The sequence below is a fragment of the Rhinoderma darwinii genome, chromosome 3 (genome assembly GCF_050947455.1).
Source record: "Rhinoderma darwinii isolate aRhiDar2 chromosome 3, aRhiDar2.hap1, whole genome shotgun sequence".
NCBI lineage: Eukaryota > Metazoa > Chordata > Amphibia > Anura > Rhinodermatidae > Rhinoderma > Rhinoderma darwinii.
Window position 1 is genome coordinate 311893220 of NC_134689.1, and position 26933 is coordinate 311920152.

The following is a 26933-nucleotide window of genomic DNA, read 5'->3' on the forward strand; positions in this document are numbered from 1 at the left end:
GAACAGCAGCAAGGCAGAAGCACGGCAGAAGCAGGCTGGAGCAAGCAGCAGTCGTACTGCTAGGGCCATAACCTGGTCAAGGGAGTCAGAAGAGGGGTAGCTAACCAGCAGATCCTTCAGGGCGTCAGATAATCCTAACCTAAACTGGCACCTTAGGGCCGGATCGTTCCACCGAGAAGCTACGCACCACTTTCTAAAATCAGAGCAGTATTCCTCAACCGGTCTCCTACCCTGACGTAAGGTCACCAGCTGACTCTCGGCTAAAGCAGTCCTGTCAGTCTCGTCGTAAATGAGTCCGAGGGCAGAGAAAAAACGATCAACAGAGGAAAGTTCAGGGGCGTCAGGAGCCAAGGAGAAGGCCCACTCTTGGGGCCCTTCCTGGAGTCGGGATATGATGATACCCACCCGCTGGTTCTCGGAACCTGAGGAGTGGGGTTTTAGGCGGAAATACAGTCTGCAACTCTCCCGGAAGGAGAGAAACATCTTACGGTCCCCTGAGAACCGGTCAGGTAACTTGAGGTCTAGAGGTGAGGTGAGGGGAACTACTAAGGCAGCGTCACCCTGGTTGACCCTCTGGGCCAGGGCCTGGACCTGTAGGGAGAGGCCCTGCATCTGCTGGGTCAGGGTCTCAAGGGGGTCCATGATAGCGTCAGCGTAGGAGAAATGGTAGACTAGGTATGGGCTTGTAATTATGTAATGGCAGGAAGGAGGTGAAGGGAAAGTGAGCCCTAATCTACCCACCGCCCTGTCCCTGCCTACTTGCAACGACCCGCCCTAGGCGACGGGGTACAACTGGGAGGCGGTCCCTACGCTGTCTAAGTGCACGGGAAAACAAACAGGGAACACGCAAGGGAAGGGGCAGTAGCCCACGGAACGCCGCGAGGGAACGGAGCGGTGAATGAGTAGTCGGACCAGGATAAGGTGGAGTATACCCAAGTGAGCACGGAGGAGGAAGCAAGCCGGAGGCAAAGCAAAGCAGGTTAAGCAGAACAGCAGCAAGGCAGAAGCACGGCAGAAGCAGGCTGGAGCAAGCAGCAGTGGGGCCAGGAATCCAAAAGAATTACAAGCACTGAGGAGGAGAACACGGCAGGTAATAAAGGACAGGGGGCGGAGCTAACTCCGACTGACCAGGCCGCGATAGGCTCTCCCACTCCTGAGCCTGCCACCCTGGTTGGTGGGAGATGGTGTCAGTCGAACAGGTCTGGCCTCAGGTGTGGACTGATTAATCCCAGGAATATACCTAGACGTAGTACCTGGCAGATCCCTAACAGTACTCCCCCTTTCATGAGGGGCCACCGGACCCTTACTAAGAGGACCCGGTTTAGTGGGGAAGAGAAGGTGGAACCTCCTGATCAATACCCCAGCGTGAACATCACGGGCAGGTACCCAAGTCCTCTCCTCCGGCCCGTATCCTCTCCAATGGACCAGGTACTGGAGGGAGCCCTGGACCATCCTACTGTCCATAATCTTGGCCACCTCGAATTCCACCCCCTCAGGGGTGAGAACGGGAACAGGAGGTTTCCTCGATGGGGACCAGGACGGGGAGCAGCGTTTAAGGAGGGAGGCATGGAAGACGTCATGTATGCGAAAGGATGGGGGCAGCTCCGGACGGAAGGATACAGGGTTGAGGACTTCAATGATCTTATAAGGTCCAATAAATCGGGGAGCAAACTTCCTGGACGGGACCTTAAGGCGCAAGTTCCTGGACGACAACCAGACCAAATCCCCGATGACAAACCGGGGGTTAGCAGAACGTCTACTATCCGCCTGAATCTTTTGTGCGCTCTGGGACGCCTCTAGGTTCTTCTGAACCTGGGCCCAGACAGTGCACAGTTCCCGATGAACATCCTCTACCTCAGGATTATTGGAACAACCAGGGGAAGCAGAGGAGAACCTTGGGTTAAACCCGAAATTACAGAAAAACGGGGAGACCCCTGACGAGTTACTGACCCGGTTATTCAGGGAAAATTCAGCAAGGGGAAGGAATGAGACCCAATCGAATTGACAGTCAGAGATGAAACACCTTAAATATTGTTCCAGGGATTGGTTAGTCCTTTCCGTTTGGCCATTAGTTTCGGGATGGAAGGCGGAGGAGAAGGACAGATCAATCTCCAACTTTTTACAAAACGCTCTCCAAAATAAGGAAACAAATTGTACCCCTCTGTCAGAAACGATATTGACTGGGGTCCCATGGAGACGCAGGATGTGTTTCACAAACAAAGAAGCTAACGTCTTGGCGTTAGGTAGCTTCTTAAGGGGCACAAAGTGGCACATCTTGCTGAAGCGGTCTACTACCACCCACACCACCGACTTGCCCTGAGATGGAGGCAAATCGGTGATAAAATCCATGGAGATATGGGTCCAAGGTCTCTGGGGAATGGGCAAGGAACGTAGTAGGCCCGCAGGTCGGGACCTAGGGGTTTTGGACCTAGCGCAAACCTCACAAGCGGCGACATAAGCCCTAACGTCTTTAGGCAACCCAGGCCACCAATAGTTTCTGGTAATGAGGTGTTTGGTGCCCAAGATGCCAGGATGACCAGATAGAGCGGAGTCATGGTTTTCCCTGAGTACCCTTAGCCGGTATTGCAGGGGAACAAACAGTTTGTCCCCAGGGACGTTCCCGGGAGCTGCACCCTGATCAGCCGCGATATCAGAAGCTAAATCAGAATCCGTGGCAGAAACGATTATACCATGGGGTAAAATACCAGCAGGATCCTTCTCGGAAGGAGGATTGGCCATGAAACTACGTGACAGGGCATCAGCCTTAAAGGGAATGTGTTGCCAGAAAAACATGTTTTTTTTTAAAAAATTAAACATTTAGTGTGTGGGTGATTAAACATGGTTCAATTTTTTTTTATTTTTTTCACGAGTCAGGAAATAGTCAGGAAATATTATAAATTAATTCTAATTTATAATACTACCCATTTTTGGTCACTAGATGGAGCTATTCCCAAAATTGCAGCATTGCAACAATGGGTTAAAAGCCCTCGCTCTAGTGAGCTCTCAGCATCCCCCCCTCCTTTATCCTGGCTAGTGCCGGGATAAACGAGGGGTTTGAACGGTGTAACCTCCTACGCTGTATGTCGCCATTTTTTGAGCTAACACACAGCGTAGTAGGTTTACATACAGTAGTAAACACACACAAACACGAACATACATTGAAATCTCTTACCTGCTCCTGCCGCCGCGGCTCCCTCCGGCCCGTCCGCTCCGTTTGCTGCCGCTGGTCCAAGTGCACAAATCCGGAAGCCGCGACCGGAAGTAGTAATATTACTGTCCGGCCGCGACTTCCGGTCCACAGGAAAATGGCGCCGGACGGCGCCAATTTCGAATTGGACTGTGTGGGAGCGGCGCATGCGCAGTTCCCACACAGACGCCGTACACTGAAGTCAATGGGACGGGAGCCGTTCGCAGTCCCTATGGGACTGTGGCTGCCGTATTCCATGTCTGTATGTGTCGTTAATCGACACAGACAGAAATGGAACAAAAAATGGCAGCCCCCATAGGGAAGAAAAAGTGTAAAAATAAGAAAAAGTAAAACACAAACACACAAATGAATATAAACGTTTTTAATAAAGCACTAACATCTTTAACATATAAAAAAAATTATTTGTGATGACACTGTTCCTTTAATATTCTTGGACCCAGCCCTATAGGTAACCAAGAAATTAAATCTGGTAAAGAATAGTGCCCACCGAGCTTGTCTAGGATTAAGCCTCCGGGCCGATTCTAGGAAAACCAGATTCTTGTGATCCGTAAGGACCGTTACCTGGTGTCTGGCCCATTTAATGGCTAGAAGTTCGCGGTTGCCAATATCATAGTTACTCTCCGTGGGCGAAAACTTCCTAGAGAAGTAAGCACAGGGGCGGAGATGGGTGAGGGAGCTGGTACCCTGGGACAAGACGGCCCCCACTCCCACCTCGGATGCGTCAACCTTCACAATAAATGGCTCCTCTTGGTTTGGCTGAATCAGCACGGGGGCCGAGATAAAGCACTTCTTGAGGGTCTCAAAGGCCTGGACGGCCTCAGGGGGCCAATGGAGGACATCAGCACCCTTGCGAGTAAGGTCCGTAAGAGGCTTAGCGACGACCGAGAAGTTGGCAATAAATCTCCTGTAATAGTTGGCGAACCCTAAAAAACACTGTAACGCCTTAAGGGAGGCAGGTTGGACCCATTCCGCCACAGCCTGAACCTTGGCAGGGTCCATGCGGAATTCATGAGGAGTGAGGATTTGCCCTAAAAATGGTATCTCCTGTATCCCAAAGACACATTTTTCAGTCTTAGCAAACAGATTATTCTCCCGAAGGACCTGGAGCACCTTCCTGACATGCTCCACGTGGGAGGACCAGTCCTTGGAAAACACCAGTATGTCATCAAGGTACACAACAAGAAAATTACCCAGGTAATCTCTCAGGATTTCATTAATAAAATTCTGGAAGACAGCAGGGGCATTACACAACCCAAAGGGCATGACCAGGTATTCGAAATGACCCTCGGGTGTGTTGAACGCAGTTTTCCACTCATCCCCCTCTTTGATGCGGATAAGGTTATATGCCCCCCGTAGATCGAACTTAGAAAACCATTGGGCTCCCTGAACCTGATTAAAAAGATCCGGAATCAAAGGAAGTGGGTACTGGTTCCTTACGGTGACCTTATTCAGGTTACGATAATCAATGCACGGCCTAAGACCACCATCCTTCTTCCCCACGAAGAAGAAGCCAGCACCTACAGGAGAAGTCGAGGGGCGAATGAAACCCTTGGCCAGGCATTCTTGGATATACACCCTCATAGTTTCACGTTCAGGACGTGAAAGATTAAATATCCTACCCTTAGGAAGCTTGGCACCAGGCACCAAATCGATGGCGCAATCGTTATCTCTATGGGGGTGCAACACCTCGGAGGCCTCCTTAGAAAACACATCGGCAAAGTCCTGAACAAACTCAGGAAGCGTGTTTACCTCCTCCCGGGGAGAAATAGAGTTAACAGAAAGACATGACATAAGACATTCACTACCCCATTTGGTGAGATCCCCAGTATTCCAATCAAACGTGGAATTATGCAACTGCAACCAGGGAAGACCTAATACCAGATCAGACGATAATCCCTGCATCACCAGTACAGAGCACTGCTCCAAATGCATGGAGCCAACCAGGAGTTCAAAAACAGGAGTATGCTGAGTAAAATAACCATTAGCAAGGGGAGTTGAGTCGATACCTACTACAGGGATAGGATAAGGTAAATCAATAAATGGCATCTTTAGAGACATATCAAATTCCACAGACATGATATTAGCAGATGAGCCAGAATCCACGAAAGCACTGCCCGTGGCAGACCGGCCAGCAAACGAGACCTGAAAGGGAAGCAAAATTTTATTGCGTTTCACATTAGCGGGAAATACCTGTGCGCCCAAGTGACCTCCCCGATGATCACTTAGGCGCGGAAGTTTTCCGGCTTTTTATACTTGCGCCTGGGACAGGTGTTCAGAAGATGCTTGTCGTCCCCACAGTAGAAGTAGAGACCATTCATTCTGCGAAACTCCCTACGTTATCGAGGGGACATGGAGGCCCCGAGTTGCATAGGTACCTCCGAGTCCTCCGTGGAGGGGCGAGGAGACGGGACCTCGGGGGGGATCGCAGAAAAGTCAGAGGGGAGCACATGGAAGCGTTCAAGCTGACGTTCCCTGAGACGTCGGTCAAGTCATACTGCTAGGGCCATAACCTGGTCAAGGGAGTCAGAAGAGGGGTAGCTAACCAGCAGATCCTTCAGGGCGTCAGATAATCCTAACCTAAACTGGCACCTTAGGGCCGGATCGTTCCACCGAGAAGCTACGCACCACTTTCTAAAATCAGAGCAGTATTCCTCAACCGGTCTCCTACCCTGACGTAAGGTCACCAGCTGACTCTCGGCTAAAGCAGTCCTGTCAGTCTCGTCGTAAATGAGTCAGAGGGCAGAGAAAAAACGATCAACAGAGGAAAGTTCAGGGGCGTCAGGAGCCAAGGAGAAGGCCCACTCTTGGGGCCCTTCCTGGAGTCGGGATATGATGATACCCACCCGCTGGTTCTCGGAACCTGAGGAGTGGGGTTTTAGGCGGAAATACAGTCTGCAACTCTCCCGGAAGGAGAGAAACATCTTACGGTCCCCTGAGAACCGGTCAGGTAACTTGAGGTCTAGAGGTGAGGTGAGGGGAACTACTAAGGCAGCGTCACCCTGGTTGACCCTCTGGGCCAGGGCCTGGACCTGTAGGGAGAGGCCCTGCATCTGCTGGGTCAGGGTCTCAAGGGGGTCCATGATAGCGTCAGCGTAGGAGAAATGGTAGACTAGGTATGGGCTTGTAATTATGTAATGGCAGGAAGGAGGTGAAGGGAAAGTGAGCCCTAATCTACCCACCGCCCTGTCCCTGCCTACTTGCAACGACCCGCCCTAGGCGACGGGGTACAACTGGGCGGCGGTCCCTACGCTGTCTAAGTGCACGGGAAAACAAACAGGGAACACGCAAGGGAAGGGGCAGTAGCCCACGGAACGCCGCGAGGGAACGGAGCGGTGAATGAGTAGTCGGACCAGGATAAGGTAGAGTATACCCAAGTGAGCACGGAGGAGGAAGCAAGCCGGAGGCAAAGCAAAGCAGGTTAAGCAGAACAGCAGCAAGGCAGAAGCACGGCAGAAGCAGGCTGGAGCAAGCAGCAGTGGGGCCAGGAATCCAAAAGAATTACAAGCACTGAGGAGGAGAACACGGCAGGTAATAAAGGACAGGGGGCGGAGCTAACTCCGACTGACCAGGCCGCGATAGGCTCTCCCACTCCTGAGCCTGCCACCCTGGTTGGTGGGAGATGGTGTCAGTCGAACAGGTCTGGCCTCAGGTGTGGATTGATTAATCCCAGGAGTATACCTAGACGTAGTACCTGGCAGATCCCTAACACATTGTTTCTAATCCTATCATGTGTGATACTGTCTGCTCAGCCACTGTATCTAATCCTATCATGTGTGATACTGTCTGCTGAACCAATGTATCTAATCCTATCCATAGTTTATAGGGTCATAGTGCTATAGATATGCTATGCTGTCTCCTATACACACACATTTTTTTGGGGCGGACACATATGTATTGGGGCTATTTCCCCTGACATTTTAAGCCCTGAGGGTATGTTCACACGGCAGCGTCCGTTGCGGCTGAAATTACGGAGCTATTTTCAGGAGAAAACAGCACCGTAATTTCAGCCGTAAAGGCATGTGCAGGCGTCTTTCGCTGCGTCCATTACGGACGTAATTGGAGCTGTTTTTCTATGGAGTCCATGGAAAACAGCTCCATTTACCTCTGAAGAAGTGACAGGCACTTCTTTGACGCGGGCGTCTTTTTTACTCGCCGCCTTTTGACAGCGGCGCGTAAAAAAATGACTGTCGGCACAGAACATCGTAAGACCCATTCAAATGAGTGGGCAGATTTTTGCCAACGCTTTTGAGCCGCATTTTCGGACGTAATTCAATGCTAAAAAGCCCGAATTACATCCGTAAATAGGGTGTGTGAACCCAGCCTTAGTGACGCCCCGGCTGCTAGTGCTACATTGTTGGGTCACTTAGGAGACCGAGCGATGCAGCTGAAAGCTGCGGACCGTCGGCCATGAGGAGTTTGCGGGGGGGGGCCCAATAAGAACTTTTGCATCGGGGCCCATGAGCCTTTAGCTACGCACCTGCCAACTGCTCTTATATGAGCTGGTTCATGGAAATGAGTTACTATTTCTTTATTTAAGATAAAATGGTTAGAAGTCGAAGCTTCACTAAGGCCTCATTCAGGTGGGAATATATTTAGCTACATGTCACTCAAATATTATGACTTCTAGTGGAGTTTAAGCTGAACTGTATCAATAGACTTGGACTAAATATCAAAATTAGGCGCTAAACAATGGTGAAATTCAGACAATCTAATGGTCAAGCCCAGTGGCGTAACTACCGCCGTAGCAGCCGTAGCAGCTGCTACGGGGCCCGCGGCATGAGGGGACCCGTGTTGCCCGCCGGCACGGGCCCCCACCATGGCCGCAGGCTCCGCTAGCAGCCGCTATGACTGCTACAGCGGGACGCCACTGATCACTACGGCAGAGCAGGGAGGTATCTGCCCGCTCTGCCATTAAACAAAAGACATGTATCCCCTATCCACAGGACAGGGGATACATGTGTGATCACTGGCATTGATAGGGAGAACAGGGGACTGAAAGTCCCCTGAAGTTCTCCATCACAAACCTCGGACTTCCGGGTCTGTGTCGGCAGCTCCGTAGAAATGAATGGAGCGCCGGTCGCGCTTGTGCGCATACGTGACCAGCGCTCCTTTCATTTTTATTGAGCTGCTGACACAGACGCCGGAAGTCAGAGGTTAGTCATGGAGAACTTCAGGGGACTTTCAGTCCCTCTTTCTCCCTATCAATGCCAGCGATCGCACATGTATCCCCTATCCTGTGGATAGGGGATGCATGTTATTTGTAGGACACAACAACAACATTGTAGGTTGCATTGTTTTGGGGGGTTGGGGACGCTGTATGGCGTTCCCTGCAGGGGGGGCGCTGTATGGCGTTCCCTGCAGGGGGGGGCGCTGTATGGCGTTCCCTGCAGGGGGGCGCTGTATGGCGTTCCCTGCAGGGGGGCACTGTATGGCGTTCCCTGCAGGGGGGGCTGTATGGCGTTCTCTACAGTGGGGGCTTTATGGCGTTAGCGCCATACAGCCCACTCTGTAGAGAACGCCACACAGTCCCCCCTGTAGATAACGCCACACAGTCCCCCTGTTGATAATGCCACACAGTCCCCCCTGTAGATAACGCCACACAGTCCCCCTGTAGATAACGCCATACAGTCCCCCTGTAGATAACGCCATACAGTCCCCCCTGTAGATAACGCCATACAGTCCCACCTGTAGATAACGCCACACAGTCCCCCCTGTAGATAACGCCACACAGTCCCCCCTGTAGATAATGCCATACAGTCCCCCCTGTAGATAACGCCATAAAGTCCCCCTGTAGATAACGCCATACAGTCCCCCTGTAGATAACGCCACACAGTCCCCCCTGTAGATAACGCCACACAGTCCCCCTGTAGATAACGCCATACAGTCCCCCTGTAGATAACGCCATACAGTCCCCCTCTGTAGATATCTACAAAGGGGGCTGTATGGCGTTATCTACAGGGGGGGCTGTATTGCGTTATCTACAGGGGGGCTGTATGGCGTTATCTAGATGGGGGGCTGTAAAAAAGGCACTATCTACAAGGGGGGGGGTTGTGTGACTCCCAGGGGAGGGGGGGCCCCAGTCAAAAGTTTGCTATGGGGCCCAGTCTTTCCTAGTTACGCCCCTGGTCAAGCCAATAAGTCCAGTAACATTCAGCAGAAAGACTGGTAAAAACCATTTCAAGAGGTGAGAAACCAAGAAGTAGTTAAGAGTAACCTAGAAGAATCCAGGATCTGACTGTGGGTCAGGCCAAAGCAAATTCCAAAAACCAAAAAAATGTAGAGAACAGATAATCTGCAATAAATACTTAGTAATGAACATGCTCAGTAAAGGCATTGATATTGGTTCTGGGTTTCAATAAAGAGTGCTAAAGAAGTCATCCTTTATGATATGCTCACAAACATCCATATTTCAGTTACAAAATGCAACGGGTCTACTTGCAGATTCATAGCTAGTCTTTTCTTCATCTGGGGAAATAATTCAGTTTGCTGCCCTGACCCTGTATCTAAATGCCCTGGCCAAGGCAGTGTGGCTTGTTGGCACTAACAGAACTGAAAGAGGAGACATTTTATATAGTTTACTGATGATATGATAAACTTTCCTATACATGTTACTATGAATGTAAGGTAGTGAACTAGTAGTATAAGATTTAAATAAAAAGCAATTTATTAGTAATCTATTGTTACTTGTTGAATCCGTTGGCACACTAGTGAGATTAATTGTTTATTACACTAGTGAGATTTTTGGAACACCACCCATTCTTTTTATATCTATATCCTCTAATTCATGTTATCGTCTATTACAGTTCTTGGATTATCATGAATTTGTTTATTTAATCCATGTATTATACCGACTCCATATACAGCTCTACACTACCACATTGTGCACTAAAACTAATTCTCTACAAGATAAATAATAATAAAATAAAAAAATCACCACTAAAGTAAATAACTGAGTACTCCTAACATAGACAGCAGGACCAGAACGCTATATTAAATTGATATGGATTAAAATAGTGATGTTTTCACCAAGTCATCTTATTAGTGGATTCATTGTGTATGAATGTAAATATGGGACAAATTGGCTTTTCTCCATGGGAGTCCTGCTCCTCTGCAACCTACAGAATACAGGTGCCATCACAGATCCCTCAAAGGTTTCTTTCCTAGAACCAAAAATGCTAGATCTCCCTAATACCTTAATATATAGAATGGGGATTTTTTTTCCACTACGTAAGTAGGCAACTTTGTCATTTAGGAGTCTTGGAAGGCTTGGTGATAACACCTGTAGCAACCATACTGTTGTTACATTGTTGAAGACAATACAACCACTTGTTTAATGGTGGATTTTTTATTTTCAGCCCAACATTTTTTTTAGCTGTGAAATATGGACAGAATTAATATTTGGTCTCGGAGAGCGTATCTTGGGGACTTGCTGAAGGGGGAGTTGTGCTTGTTTACACACACACTCATCTTCATAATGAATATATGAATTTAATACAAAAGTATGCCAATTAAAATGGTTAGGACCCCCACCTATTACTCCCATTCTATACAATAAAGGGGTTATCCGGGCTCTGAATTTTTTTTTTAAATATAAATAATTCAAATTATTTTTTGAATCGGGAACCATTACTTTTTTAAAGATGGTTGCATTAATAAAAATCGCAGTCCATTTCAGATAATGTCTGTCTGTAATAATGTCTGTAAGTTCTCCTGAACAGGCTGTAGATGGCCACACAGTCTCCTGTATGGACTGAAGCTGGCCATACACATTGGATGCTTGTCAATAGGATCTACCAGCAATCTAAACCAACTGTTCAATCTTTTTAACCCCTGGAAATAAGCATGGCCATGGAATCACCATATCAGTTCAGTAAAATAATCAGAACCAGTGTGTGTGTCACATACAGGGACATTGCAGAGATAGCAGCCACACCTGAGCCCTGGGGCCTGAGGGGGCCTAAAGATCCCGCTGCCACATAAGAAGACACTAGTATTATAAATGGCACATAATAGGTTACAGATTTTGCATTGGGGCCAAAGAGATAGCTAACACCTCTATGAGGAAGTAAACATTAGAAAACATTAGAAAATAAATAGATGGTGGGTGGTGACCGACAGGTGGCGGTGTGCAGGGTCGGCCTTAGGATAGATGGCGACCTGTGCAAAATTTTCTTTTCCATCATAAAAAAAATGCCCCATAAAAAAAGTCTAATGCCCCCCCACAGTATAATGCCCTTTTTAGTGCCCCCACACAGTATAATGCCCCCTTTAGTGCCCCCACACAGTATCTTGCCCACTGTGGTGTCCCTACACATTATATTGTCCCCTGTAGTGCTCCTACACAGTATAATGTCCACAGTAGTGGCCCCCACACAGTAGATAGTGCCCCTCCCCTGGGTGCCACACACAGCCTCCCCTTGTAGATAGTGCCCCCTGTAGATTGTGCCATACAGCCCCCTGTAGATTCTGCCATACAGCACCCTGTAGATTCTGCCATACAGCCCCCACCTTCCCCTTATAGACATTGCCCTTACCTCACCATTGTAGATAGTGCCATAAAGCCCCCACTTCCCCCCTGTAGATTCTGCCAGACAGCCCCCCCACCTCCCTCTTGTAAATAGTGCCATACGGCCCCCCACCTCCCCCTTGTAAATAGTGCTATATAGCCCCCACCTCCCCTTTGTAGATAGTGCCATAAAGCCCCCACTTCCCCCCTGTAGATTCTGCCAGACTGTCCACCTTGTAGACAGTGCCCCCACTTCCCTCTTGTAAATAGTGCCATGCAGCCCCCACCTCCCCCTTGTAAACAGTGCCATACAGCCCCCCCGCCTCAAATGGTAAATAGTGCCATACAGTCCCCACCTCCCCCTTGTAAACAGTATCTGCCCATCTCCCCCTTGTGCCCAGCAAACAAATAAAACAAAAATATTGTACTCACCTAGACGAATGGAGCTGCTCCACAATGCCGACAGGATCCTTGCGTAGGCCGGTGTTATCCAGTGACGACCTTTAGCCTATGGCAGAGCAGGGAGATACCTCCCTGCTCTGTCATAGGATTCAATGGTATCTGCGACTTAAGGATACAGATACTAGTGAATGTAGCGTCACTTCCACTGTAGCAGACTTAGCGGCTAGTATCGGCGCCACCGGGCATGGGGAAGCCCGTCCCGGCAGGTGGCACGGGCGCCCTCATGCACGGTGGTGCCGCTACCAGCTGGTAGAGCTGCTACAGTGGTAGTTACGCCACGGAGCAGTAAAGGAGCACCCGGGCGGAAAGGCAGTTGCAGAGTCGCAGGGCTCGGGTGCTTCGCAAGTAGTGGAAGGGAGCCAGCGCAGCGCCCCCTTCCACCTTCTGGAGCGATGCACCCTGTGCAATGGCACAGGTCGCACACCCCGCAGGCCAGCCCTTGCGGTGTGATCCTTCCTAGGTGTTATTTACTTGGGCCTCTAATGTCAGTATCACTACCTGATACCTATTGCACTCAAATCATTATTAATGCCTGTAATAAATAGAAAATTTAACTTTGCTTGTTTTCGGTATTTCATGTATTTTATTTTACAATTTTTAAAAAATATTTCTCATTCCATTCCCTTCACTTCTGCTTGCATTTACTGACCAGCACTAGAAATGACAAAGTGTTAGAATACTATTTGTCTCACACTGAACCAAACCAGAACAATTTATTAAGAAGGGCATGAAAACGGCAATTATTCTTTTGCTTTTGCCTTTTAATTGTAAGTAGCTTCATTAAATCAGTAGAAAAATGGAGTTTCCATAATGGAAATGGTTCCTATTAGCTATTTATTTTTTCCACTATAATTAGAAAGTGAGACGAAAGCTCGACTTGCAACAAGGATTGCAAGAAATAAAAAGAGACGCATTTTGGTATGCAACCTTATTGATCTTTGAGAGGGTAGTGTGATTACATCTGACAACCTTATATGCCTTGGAAGCTTATGCGACAAAATACCTTTCTTGATTGACGTATTGGTTCATTAGAACTGTGAGCAACTAGATGCAGCAGATCTTGCTGACAGTAGTTACATAGAATTTAGTGACTTGTGCTTTTTGTGTGTTCCATTCATCTTATCAATTTCATAGATTTAATTATTTTGCTGTGAAGGCTTTTTATGTCATATTCACACTGTGCCCAAAGATATATCTCCAAGGAACGAGATAATTGCAGCAAAGGCCTTGATTCAAAGTAATGATTTCAATTACTTTGTAGTAATAATGCACCCAAGTGATAACAGGTTTCATATACAGATGTAGCAGAGTGGAGATTGTCTCCTGCCATTACCAATGTAGTAATTAGGCCGGATTTACACGAGCGTGTGCGTATGCGTGCGCAAAAAACGCGGAGTTTTGCGAGCGCAAAAGGCACTTGACAGCTGCGTGTGTCAGCCCCGTATGATGCGCGGCTGCGTGCTTTTCACGCAGCCGCCATCATTATGACACTCCGTTTGGATGTTTGTAAACAGAAAAGAACGTGGTGCTTTTCTGTTTTCATTCATCCTTTTCACAGCTGTTGCGCGAATCACGCTTGTCCCACGGAAGTGCTTCCGTGTGGCATGCGTGATTTTCACTCACCCATTAACTTCAATGGGTGCGTGATGCGCGAAATACACCCAAAGAATGGACATGTCGTGACTTTTGCGCTGCAGACTCACGCAGCGTAAAAATCACGCACCTGTCTGCACGGCCCCATAGACTAATATAGGTCCGAGGGACGCGCGTGAAAATCACGCGCGTTGCACGGACGTATATCCCGTTCATCTGAATAAGCCCTAATAATAATAATCATACTAATAATTTAAAAAAACAAACAGTGTGATGAAGTAATTCATTTGGTGATACAGTTAAATCATTTCATGGAGATATGTCATTTGGTTTTGACATTTTAGGTTTCATGATGGCACAAATGGCAATACTAGCCTTAATGCTGCTTGAAAGAACCCCGTTGATCAGACTGGAGACCGCTTCTTCTGATCACCTCAAGACAATACTGTCAGTTCTTATAGGAGTCCTGGTGCCAGTTTAAAGGTCTGTGAACAAAGTAAAGCCACAATTATGAACCCATACAGTGGCACAAGAGTTCATACTTTTCTATATTACAGAAAAATAGGGATTGCGTTTGCTGCCATATGGGGCTCCGTGAGGCACCTTTTTTTTTTGTCTAGTAGCAATGCTACTAGGATAGAATACATCATAATCAACCAATTAAAACAAAACTGCATGCCTTTGTATAAATGACAAGGTGACACAGTATCGGCAGGCAATGGGTACTGTATAACTGATTATTTTGGTGGGCAGAATAGTATAGCCTGCATCCCTGCTCTGCCAAGTAAAAAAAAAAATATACAGAAACTTTACACGTAATTTTTACCACTAAAGTCAATGAGGATATGGAGGACATCTCTTATGCTTTCTTTGGATAGATCAAAAAATGTATGTCTTAATAATATAAGCATGATGCCAGCATGAACAGAGCCTTAAAAACAAAATGATCATTTTTACTTATAATAATGTATATAAGAGCATGGTATGGTATAATTATCAATTATGTAAAAAAAAAAAATACTCAGCAATCTGATAACAGAGATAAGGCAATTTGGGAAACAACATTCTCAGCCCACCAATGAGAAGAGGCTGTTTTTATGAAAGCCTATGTTTGCCAGGACACAGGCAGAATATACATAGTAAATGTAAAAGGTGACTTGTTTTTCTCAGATGAAGGGATTTGATATCCTTTCCACGCCCCAGCTATATTATGAGATCACTCCGGCTCATAATTAGAAGTATATTAGCAAAGTGCTGTAAATGTACCGTAGTTCCATAACATAAAAGCTTAGACTCCCCTTTATTGTACGTCCCCAGACTCCCCAACTTAGATTGTTTAGACATGTTATTGAATTAAATAAATTTGATAACATGATGGAAGTCATCTGCTAAGAAATTCAATATAAGGAGAATACACATAGCCAGATAAAAGTTGGTGGAAGCCCTTGGGACAAAAATGTGGGCAGTAGCGGGTAGATAACTTAAGTGGACATAAACGATTATTATCGGCAGTGTTTGTTGACATGGTGGGAGGAATGCTTTCTATTCACTGACAGCAATCCTTTTGCTTTTGATTTAGTCTGGTATGGTCGTTACATTGATGACATGATCATCATCTGGTCCTCTGATGTGGCGACCATACCAGACTTCATCAACTACATTAATAATAACCCATTCGGTTTGACTTTCACTTATGCTTATGATTGCCAACAAATCACGTTTCTGGATCTCATTTTGAGTTGTACCTTCAGTTTAGAGACTGTTCAGACTGGCACTTATCGCAAGTCTACTGCTGGTAATGCAATATTGCATGGCAAATCTTGCCACCCGGAACATACCATTAAGGGTGTCCCGGTCGGAGAAATATTTTGAGCTAAAAGAAACTGCTCATCTGAACAATCATATAGGGACGAAACTTATAAAATATGCAATCGTTTAAAGGACCGAGGCTATCCCCAGTGGACCCTGGACATGGCTATTAACTTAGGTGAGGACAGAAAACGCTGCGATTTATTACAAAGAAAACATAAATATAAAAAGAATAGAAATTCATCTCTTGTGTTTGTTACATGATACAGTAAAGAATATCATATGATACATCTATAGTGTCCAAATACTTACCAGTCCTTTTTCAAGACGAAGGTTTATGCCAGATACTAGAGCCGAGCTGTAGATTTTCTTCCCGGAGAGCGCCTACTTTGGCTACTATGCTCTCACCTAGTTTAACGCATGTTTCATCTAAACGAAATACGTGGCTGTCATCTAAAGGTTTTTATCCTTGTGGAGCAAATATATGTATGTGTTGCAACCATGTACATCAAATTAAAGAAATAAGTTTAGCTATTGATGGAAACATACATAAAATAAAACAATTCATCAATTGCAACACACGACATGTAGTATATCAAATAAACTGTACTCTCTGTAATTTATCTTATGTTGGGTGTACAAGTCGCCCACTTAAGGCCAGAATTAGAGAACATCTTAATGGAGCCACTAATCGTGAAGTTAGAAATCCTTCTAATGCATCCAAACATTTTCGTTTTATGCATCAAGGCAATATCAGCATCTTTCAATTTTCAGGAATTGAAAGGGTTAATAAACCAGTACGAGGGGGTGATCATAGGAGAGCACTACTAAATTGTGAGGGATACTGGATTCTCATGTTGAATACTATAGTCCCCAATGGTCTTAATGTAAGAAATGATCTTATTGCGAACTATTAATTCTCCATGTATTTTTGTATTTGGTCTGTGATTTTATATTTGTATTTTTATACATTTTTGTACGTTTTATATGTCATTCACTTTTGTGATCATTGTATACACCTGATCAGAGTGGGTGTTTCTCTTTCCTGGCTGTTATTTCAGCCACACACTCTCATTCCCTCCCCTATCTATGAGTAATGGCTCTTGTGAGCTAGAAACGCGTCAGAGAGGACGGACGTCTTATGTATTGTGTCCACTTTAAGCTGTTCAGCCTTCCACTGGCTATCTAAATAAATAAAGAAGATTTATTTTCCAAATTCCACAAGGAGTGCTGATCTTTTCCTCTTGAATGACAATCCACTGTCCCCCAACATCTTCAGTGCAGGCAAAAGAATAAAACTGTGACTCTTAGTAATTATTATTGGTCAAAGTTCATGATTTTCTAAGCTGCCACGTATTAAAACTTTATACTGCAGGAGGTACACTTAATATATTTTCAAACTGCTACAAGTAGAGTCTGGGAATTGTTGGAGATTTTGGTGGTGAAGTCCCCTGGGCAAATTTCCATTTGCCCTCAGTATAATCTGGCCATGTACATGGCGGTATTATGGATGCATAATACAGCACCTGAACTGTACCTATGTGTGCCTCTATGTCCGTGAATGAGTCCTTACATAGTTTATTGCTTATTTAATGTAACTGCTTACCCTAAGCAATTCCCGTTATTATTTTACCCATCTCTGGTGGTTAGTGATATTTTCTTTGTCTGATCCCTTGTACAGTAAAAAAACAACCCAGTATTTAATCCCTATTGATTGCGCTAGATATCCCCGTAACTGGCCCATTCATTGCACAAACAGCTACAGACAGCTGGTACTAGTAACATTATTTCCTGTGAGATTCTTGGCAAGTCAGACCAGACAATCTGATTGAATAAACGAGCTGCTACTGTAGCGGAAAGCAATTTTCTTCACTGACTGTCAGTTAAGGGTTGAACTCCTTTCAATGTTGATAGGATCTATACTAAATGCTGTTGGGCATGGTACACAGTTTTTGTATATTCAGCACATACATACAGTAAATGCAGGGTGAATCAAAAGTCAGGAAAAACTAAAATACCTGTAAGGCTAGGTACACATCACGTCTCACAATTGCTTAGCTTACAACATGATTAGCATTTTGCATACACGTTAGGACCCTAAAGAAATATGGCCAAAAACCACTTACCCACAACTGAAAAAACGATGCGGTCCGCTACTAGATGTTGGGTTATGTTGGATACAGCAGCTTCTTTATTAACAAAAACAAAATTATAACATACAGTTATAAACAGAATATATACCATTATCAAACCTTATAAACATTATAAAAATTCTAAACCAAGTCCTGTTATATACATGGAGGTATTGGAAAGGCCTTATTTAGCAGTACCCAAAAACATCCCTATTCGCACCTCACAGACTCAGGGTTGACAATATATCTGTCAGGGTACCGCAACCACCGGCACTTTTTGAACCTATTCCACAGGACCGCCACCAGCAGGAACCACCATCAAACCTTCCTCCATGAGGAGGGGCCCTATACCTCTGATAAACCCGACTCTCTCAATATTCAATGCACGACATACAGGTTCTGGCAAACTTTGTGTTTACAGAGATATTCTCTCCTAGAAGCAATGTTTCTAAAGGAGAATAGATACGTTCATATGCCGCCCAATGGGGCATGCCCTGATATTTTTTTGTCTGATTCGTACAGAATAATACAGATAAAAAAAAAATTGTATGCCTCCATCTGAAATAAAAAAGAACCGTAGAGGACACATTCATCTCTATGGAAGACCTATGACGACTCTGTACAGAGCCGTAATATGGGCGTATGCATGAACCCTTAAGGTGTAACAAGATAAAGTAGTTCAATTTACTTTGAAGCTAAACAACAGTAAGTTAGTTCCATCATAAATCTTGTGAACTAGAAGCCTACGTCAGGCAATGGGAATCTCCTCTTCTTCTGCCAACTCACATATTCATGTTTAACGAGGCAGATGATTAAGCGTAGGCTCTGGTATTCTGTCACCAGCAAATTCACTGCCCTTCTGAACTGCTACAGAAATTTTACCAATTAATAATAATATGTTCTTAGGCATTGTAAATAAATATGCACACCGTTGTATGATGAACGTTTCCAAATTCCTTATTTGTCGCTTTTTTTCTGCTGCAAATCTGAAAACATCAAACAGATCCAACAAGATCTAATTCACTTCAATGGGGTTGAGCTCCATTACTAGAAACAACCCATAGACAGGTATGATGGTGTTTTTGGTAGAAAGCAGACATGTTTTTCGAGTCCTGTACAACCTTTTTAACTTGTTTCATTTCATCATACAGGTCTAGTGATTAGCAAGGAACTGAATCAGATTATGGTAATGTCCAAAACGGTAGAGATTTTTGTAGGGAAGCAGAGATTAAATCCGTACTAGGAAAAAGGATGCCAGGGACAAGCTAAATCCAGCTTTTAGTGAACCAGGACAGAAAATTGTTACTAATGGATGTGGGGGAGGAGGTGTCGAGTAGTCTATATGCCACTGTTATGAAAAAGAAGCATACAGAAATAAATACATACAGTATCTGCCAGGAGAAAATAACATACACCTGATGAAGATCAATGTTCAAAGTGAATCAATCTCTCCCTGTTGGTAGTGTGTAATATGAAAACTTTATGCAGAGGAAAAAAATCATAGAGAACCAATAGATATTTTACTATCATTGGAGATAGTATGTACATACCATAGAGGTAGCCCATGAGGCTGGTATGGACCACTATGGGAGAGAGTCTAAATATATTTTTTGTCAATGGATGAACAGGGCTGTCAATCAAATGTTAGTAGGGAGAAGGAAACCAGATCGGGTAGACTACCACCATCCATCTCTCTTACAAAGGAAGGGGAGTTGTGTGGGTAAACAAGGATTAAGCACTCTTGACCCCAAAATAGGGGGCGAGTAATGGTATGATCCCTATTGTAAATTTTGCAATAGGGCCCCATCTTCTCTATGTATGCCCCTGCATAGGACCCAACATAAGTAATATTGAAAGAGTGAGAGATTGGTCCATCCTTTTTGGTTCATCGGTATAGTTTTTGATCAGATTAAGGATGTCTACATTCGTATATGTTAAATGGAGGCTATGACGGATGCTTAACCCCTTAGGGATGCAGCCTAGTTTGGGCCTTAAAGCTCAGAGCCCATTTTTCAAATCTGACATATTTCACTTTATGTGGTAATAACGTTGGAATGCTTAAACCTATCCAAGCGATTCCGAGATTGTTTTCTCGTGACACATTGGGCTTTATGATAGTGGTGAAATTTTGACGATATATTCAGTGTTTATTGGTGAAAAATTTGCAAAATTTAGAGAAAATTTATAAAAAGTTGCATTTTTCTGAATTTAAATGCATCTGCTTGTAAAACAGATGGTTATACCACCCATAATAGTTACTAGTTCACATTTCCCAAATGTCTACTTTAGATTGGCATAGTTTTTTGAACATTCTTTTATTTTTCTTGGATGTTACAAGGCTTAGAACATAAACAGCAATTTCTCATATTATTAAGAAAATTTCAAAATACTTTTTTTAAGGTACCTGTTTGGTTTTGAAGTGGCTTTGAGCGGCCTATGTATTAGAAACCCACATAAAACACCACATTTTGAAAACTAGACCCCTCAAAGTATTCAAACTGGCATTTACAAAGTTTTTTAAGCCTTTCGGAATTTCACAGGAATTAAAGTAAAGTGGAGGTGAAATTCGCAAATTTCATTTTTCTTGCTGAATTTCAATTTTATTCCATTTTTTTTCTGTAACACAGAAGATTTTACCATAGAAATACTACTAAATATGTATTTTCCAGATTCTGCAATTTTTAGAAATGTCCCACATGTGGCACTTGTGTGCTCGTTGACTAAAACACAAGCCCCAGAAGCAAAGAAGCCCCTAGTGCATTTTGGGGCCTCTTTTTTTTTAATGAGAATATATTTTAGGCAGCATGCCAGGTTTGAAGAGGTTTTGAGGGGCCAAAACTGTAGGAATCCCTTAAAAGTGACCCCATTTTGGAAACTACACCCCTCAAGGAATTCATGTATGGTTGTTGTTACCATTCTGACCACACAGTTTTTTCAAAGCACGTATTTGAATTGGGCTGTGAAATTTAAAAAATGAAATTTTTTCCAATAAGATATAATTTTTGATAAAATTTCTTATTTTCACAAGGAATAAAATACCCCATTTTGTTGCCTAATTTGTCCTGAGTCCGGCAATATCCAATTTGTGGTGCTAAACTGTCGGTTGGGCCCATGGGAAGGCTCAGAAGGAAAGGAGCGCTACGTGTTTGTTGGAGTCCAGATTTTGCTGGATTGGTTTTCGGGTGCCATGTCGCATTTGCAGAGCCCCAGAGGTATCAAAGCAATGGAAACCCACCAGAAGTGACCCCATTTTGGAAATTACACCCCACAAGGAATTGATTTATGGTTGTTGTTACCATTTTGACCACACAATTTTTTCACAGCACGTATTTGGGCTGTGAAATTAAAATAATATAATTTTTTCCAATAAGATGTCATTTTTTAATCAAAATTTCTTTTTTCGCAGCGAACAAAATACCCCATTTTGTTGCCCAATTTGTCCTGAGTGTGGAAATACCCCATTTGTGGTGATAAACTGTCGTTTGGGTCCATGGGAGGGCTCAGAAGGAAAGGAGCACTATGTGTTTGTTGGAGTCCAGATTTTGCTGGATTGGTTTTCGGGTACAATGTCGCATTTGCAGAGCCCCAGAGATATCAAAGCAATGGAAACCCACCAGAAGTTACCCCATTTTGGAAACTAAACCCCTCAAGGAATTGATTTATGGTTGCTGTTACCATTTTGACCGCACAGTTTTTTCACAGCACGTATTTGGATTGGGCTGTGAAATTAGAAAAATTAAATTTTTTCCGATAAGATGTCATTTTTTATCAAAATTTCTTATGTTCACAGGGAACAAAATACCCCATTTTGTTGCCCAATTTGTCCTGAGTGCGGCAATACCCCATTTGTGGTGATAAACTGCTGTTTGGGCTCATGGGAGGGCTCAGAAGGAAAGGACCACCATTTGGCCTACTGGAGCTTTTCTGATGCTAAGTCATGTATGCAGAAGCCCCTGAGGTACCAGTACAGTTGAAACCCCCCCGAGAGGTGACCCCATTTTAAAAACTGCACCCCTTAAGACATTCATCTAGAGGTGTAGTTAGAATTTTTGCCCCACAGGTACTGTGTAAAATATAATGCACAGCAAATGGTGAGAGTGAGATTTGCAATTTTTTCTATATATATATGCCATGTCAGTGTCCAATATATTGTGCCCAGCATGTGCCACTGGAGACATACTCCCCATAAACTGTAATGTGGGTTCTCCCGGGTATGGCAATACCCTACATGTGGCTGTTATTAGCTGCCTGGGCACACGGCAGGGCTCAGAAGGGAAGGACCACCATTTGGCCTACTGGATCTTTTCTGGTGCTAAGTCATGTATGCAGAAGCCCCTGAGGTACCAGTACAGTTGAAACCCCCGAGAAGTGACCCCATTTTAAAAACTGCACCCCTTAAGACATTCATCTAGAGGCGTAGTGAGCATTTTGACCCAACAAGTATTGTGTAAAAGGTAATGTGTAGCAGATGGTGCAGTGTGATATTTGCAATTTCCTATATATCTATGCCATTTCAGTGTCCAATATATTGTGCCCAGCATGCGCGACCAGAGATATACACCCCATAAACTGTAATTTGGGTTATCCTGGGTATGGCAATACCCTACATGTGGCTGTTATCAGCTGCCTGGGCACACAGCAGGGCTCAAAATGGAAAGATGAGGGGGATAAGCTGTGCGGAGTGCATCAGGGTAGATGAAAAATCTAAGGGATGTATGGTAAATTTTAAAACATTTTCATACAGAGCCCTGGTTTTTCAGGACACGTGTCACATTGATATATTGTGTCCTCCCTTATCCCCCTCTTATAGCAGACTTTGCACCTCTTTTGACTTTTTCCCTTCTTGCCAGTTTGGGGAACTTCTTCTGGAAAGTGTTGCCCTGGTATGATGCGTGTGGCCTCGCTTCCAGAAGTACTGGGTGCCCCCTTCTTGGTCCCTAAAGATTAGGTTCTTGATAATGATGTGCACAGCCAGCTTCTTATAAGGGGCGTAGCTAGGGGGGCAGGCGGGCATGTGCCCCGGGCGCAACTTAGAGGGGGGCGCCAGCGCCACCTCCTCCTGCACTATAATTGTACCTGTGTCTATAGGACACAGGTACAATTAGAAGCAATGAATAGCCGGGTACGTTCCGTTCCCGGCTATTCAGCTCTTTTGTATCAGAGAAGCACTACTGCGCTTCCATCGCTGAAAGGTGCTGACTAACAGGGAAAGTCATCCTGCCCAGCCAATCAGCGCCTTTCATAGACGCTTCGTTCAACCTCCAGGAGAGCTGCACAGAAGAGAGCAGGTCTCCATTGCTGCCGGACGGCGTGGGAGCGGGATTACGGTGAGTTTGAACAGTTTTTTTTTTATTGTAATAAAAAAGTGTGTGGCTGTATCTACAGGGGGGCTGTATCTACAGGGGGGCTTTATCTACAAGGCAGGCATTATCTACACGGGGTTGCTTTATCTACAAGGGGGACTTTATTTACGGGGGGACTTTATCTATGGGGGGGATTTTATATATGGGGGGACTTTATCTTCACGGGGGGCTTTATCCACGGGGGGGACTTTATCTACGTGGGGGACATTATCTATGGGGGGCTTTATCTACACGGGGGAGGCTTTATCTACGGGGGGTGTCTATCTACAGGGGGGCTATATACTGGGGTGGGCTATCTATGGAGCACCATATACAGGGGTGGGCTATATCTACAGGGGGCTATATACAGGGGTGGGCTATATCTACAGGGGGGGCTATATACAGGGGTGGGCGATCTATGGAGCACTATATACAGGGGTGGGCTAAATCTACAGGGGGGCTATATACAGGGGTGGACTATCTGTAGAGTACTATATACAGGTATTTTTCATTATTATGTATATTCGCTTCTCTTGGACACAGCCGGGTCTTTGATGCTGGGAGAGTATGGTGTGTTGTTGTTTGGCATAGCAAGCAGGGTAGCCCGCTCTATGAATTATCAAGGCGTCACAAATAGGCTTCTACCTGGCTATACACGTTGTGCCTCATGACGTACACACTATCCCTCCATGTTTCACTCACTTGCACCCCATTATCCATTAATTTCTATTGAGGCACTTCACTCATTACTGCCCCCTATATTTCACTTATAGTATTACACTTGCACACACACTATTCATTTATTATTTCTTACTACACATCCCATGCACCACACACCACTCCCCTCAAGACTAGTGGGAGTGGCTATTATTATTTAAAGCACCTGCTCACCCTTTCATCAGCGTTTCTGACCTGGCTGTGTCCATTTGTAAGTATGGCCTTTTTCTGTGTTTTTGTATATGTCCCCTTGTTTTTATCGGTTCTGTTTGTGCATCAGGAACGTTCTGTTCCAGTTTAGGAGTTAGGGACTCGCAAGTCTGGGGATCCTTGTCGTGGATTGCGAGCTTGCGTCCTTTTGGCCAAAATGATTACCAATACCCCAGGTATTTTTCATTATTATGTATATTCGCTTCTCTTGGACACAGCCGGGTCTTTGATGCTGGGAGAGTATGGTGTGTTGTTGTTTGGCATAGCAAGCAGGGTAGCCCGCTCTATGAATTATCAAGGCGTCACAAATAGGCTTCTACTTGGCTATACACGTTGTGCCTCATGACGTACACACTATCCCTCCATGTTTCACTCACTTGCACCCCATTATCCATTAATTTCTATTGAGGCACTTCACTCATTACTGCCCCCTATATTTCACTTATAGTATTACACTTGCACACACACTATTCATTTATTATTTCTTACTACACATCCCATGCACCACACACCACTCCCCTCAAGACTAGTGGGAGTGGCTATTATTATTTAAAGCACCTGCTCACCCTTTCATCAGCGTTTCTGACCTGGCTATGTCCATTTGTAAGTATGGCCTTTCTCAGTGTTTTTATATACAGGGGTGGACTATATGTGGAGCACTATATACAGGGTGGGTTATATCTACAGGTGGGCTTTATACAGGGGTGGGCTATCTGTAGAGCACTATAGGGGGAGCTATTTGTGGGACACTATATACAGGGGTGGGCTATATGGGGGCACTATCTACAGGGGGCTCTATGGGGCACTATCTACAGGGGGCTCTATGGCAGACACTATCTACAGGGGGCTATATAGGGGCACTATCTACAGGGGGCATAGTGTGTGTGTGTGGGACAGTGTGTGTGTATGGTGCTATTATAATTAGAGGTGCAGTGTATGGCGCTATTATATGTAGGGGCGTAGTGTGCGGTATAATGATAACTTTATCTTTATTTATAGGTGTAGAAATGTTGGAAAAGTGAGAAGCTGAAGACATCTGAGCGGCAAACTGCAGAAATGGGCTGTGATCGGGAGAAGTCATCATAGAGGTCTGGACCGGATGGAGAAAAAGAACTAGAATCTGAGACGTCACCGGTGAGTCACTTAATGTAAATGTTCATTCTGCCTTTAATCAGCACTGTAGTCACTGTATGATCTGCAGTGAGATGATTATGATATGATTTATTTTTTGTGAAACAGCATCTCCCAGCATATCCTTACCATTGTTCGGGCCATGCTGGGAACTGGAAACCATTTAGTGTGAACCTATATGTCAGGGGTTGCACTAAATTGAGCTGTATTTGTGCTGGTGCTGTATATATGTATTGAGCTTTGTTCTGGAGCTGTATATATGTATTGAGCTTGGTTCTGGAGCTTGGAGCTGTATATATGTACTGAGCACTCTTCTGGTGTTGTGTAGAGAACTATATTGCTTGTAAAATGTACAAATGTTTTTATGCTCGAGTTACATAAAAAGAAATGTGGAAAAGAAATAACACGTTGATTGGTAGAGAAAACAAACACGGTGAGGGGGAAGGAGATGACGGGAAAGAGGTTGGGGGGGCGCAAAACTGAATCTTTGCCCCAGGTGCTGGAGAACCTAGCTATGCCTCTGTCTTATACCACACCGCATGGCGCTGTAGGGCTTCAGGACTTGATCTGACAAGTCCAGCCCTCCCATGTACCTATTGTAGTCCAGGATGCAGTCTGGTTTGGGGGTCTCTGTACTGGTACCTCGTACAGGTACATGGGTACTGGTGTGGCATCTCTCTTGTCCTTGTACTTTACACACAATATGTTGCTGCTAGAATGTGCCCTGATCTCACCCCTTCTGAGTATTTGCCCAAGCAGAGTCTTAGGGAGCCCTCTCAGATTTCTTCTAGCAGTACCGCATGCCACAGTACTTCTGGAAGTGAGGCACTTGAAGAGTGGGAAACTGGTATAAAAATTATCCAGGTAGAGGTGGTAACCCTGCTCCAGCAGTGGGTGCACCAAATCCCACACAATTTTTGCATTAACTCCCAGCATTCTGGGGGCTGAATACTGCTATCCTTCCTTTCATATATCCTAAATTTGTAGGTATACCCTGATGCACTCTCGCACAGCTTATACATCTTCACGCCATACCTTGCCCTCCTACCCGGCAGGTACTGGTGGAATTGAAGCCTCCCTTTAAAATCTACCAAGGACTCATCAATAGAAATACACTTCCCGGGGGTGTATACTTGGGAAAACCGGGCACTGAAACGGTCTAATAGGGGTCTCCGTTTATACAAACGGTCAAAACTGGGACCATCTCAAGGTGGGCACTGCTCATTATCAGCATAATTTAAGAAGCGAAGTATTGCCTAATTTATTTTTTTTAGGTTCCAGTTCAGTTCTGAAGTTGCTTTGAGGAGCCTATATATTAGAAACCCCTATGAAACACCCCATTTTAGAAACTAGACCCCTCAAAGTATTCACAACAGCATATAGAAAGTTTATTGACCCTTTAGGTGTTTCACGGGAATTTAGAGCAAAGTAGAGGTGAAATTTACATATTTTTTTTTGGTCAGAAAATCCTTTTCATACCATTTGTTCCTATAACACAAAAGGTTTTACTAGAGAAACGCAACTCAATACTTATTGCCCAGATTCTGCAGTTTTGAGAAATATCCGACATGTGGCCCTAGTGCACTAATGGACTGAAGCACCGGCCTCCGAAGCAAAGGAGCAGCTAGAGGATTATGAGGCCTCTTTTTTATTAGGCACCATGTCCAGTTTGAAGAGGTCTTGTGGTGCCAAAACAGTGAAAACCCCCAAAAAGTGACCCCATTTTGGAAACTAGACACCTTGAGGAATTCATTGTAGTTTTCATGGGGTGCATGCAGCTTTTTGATCAGTTTTTATTCTATTTTTAAGTGGCGTGGTGACTA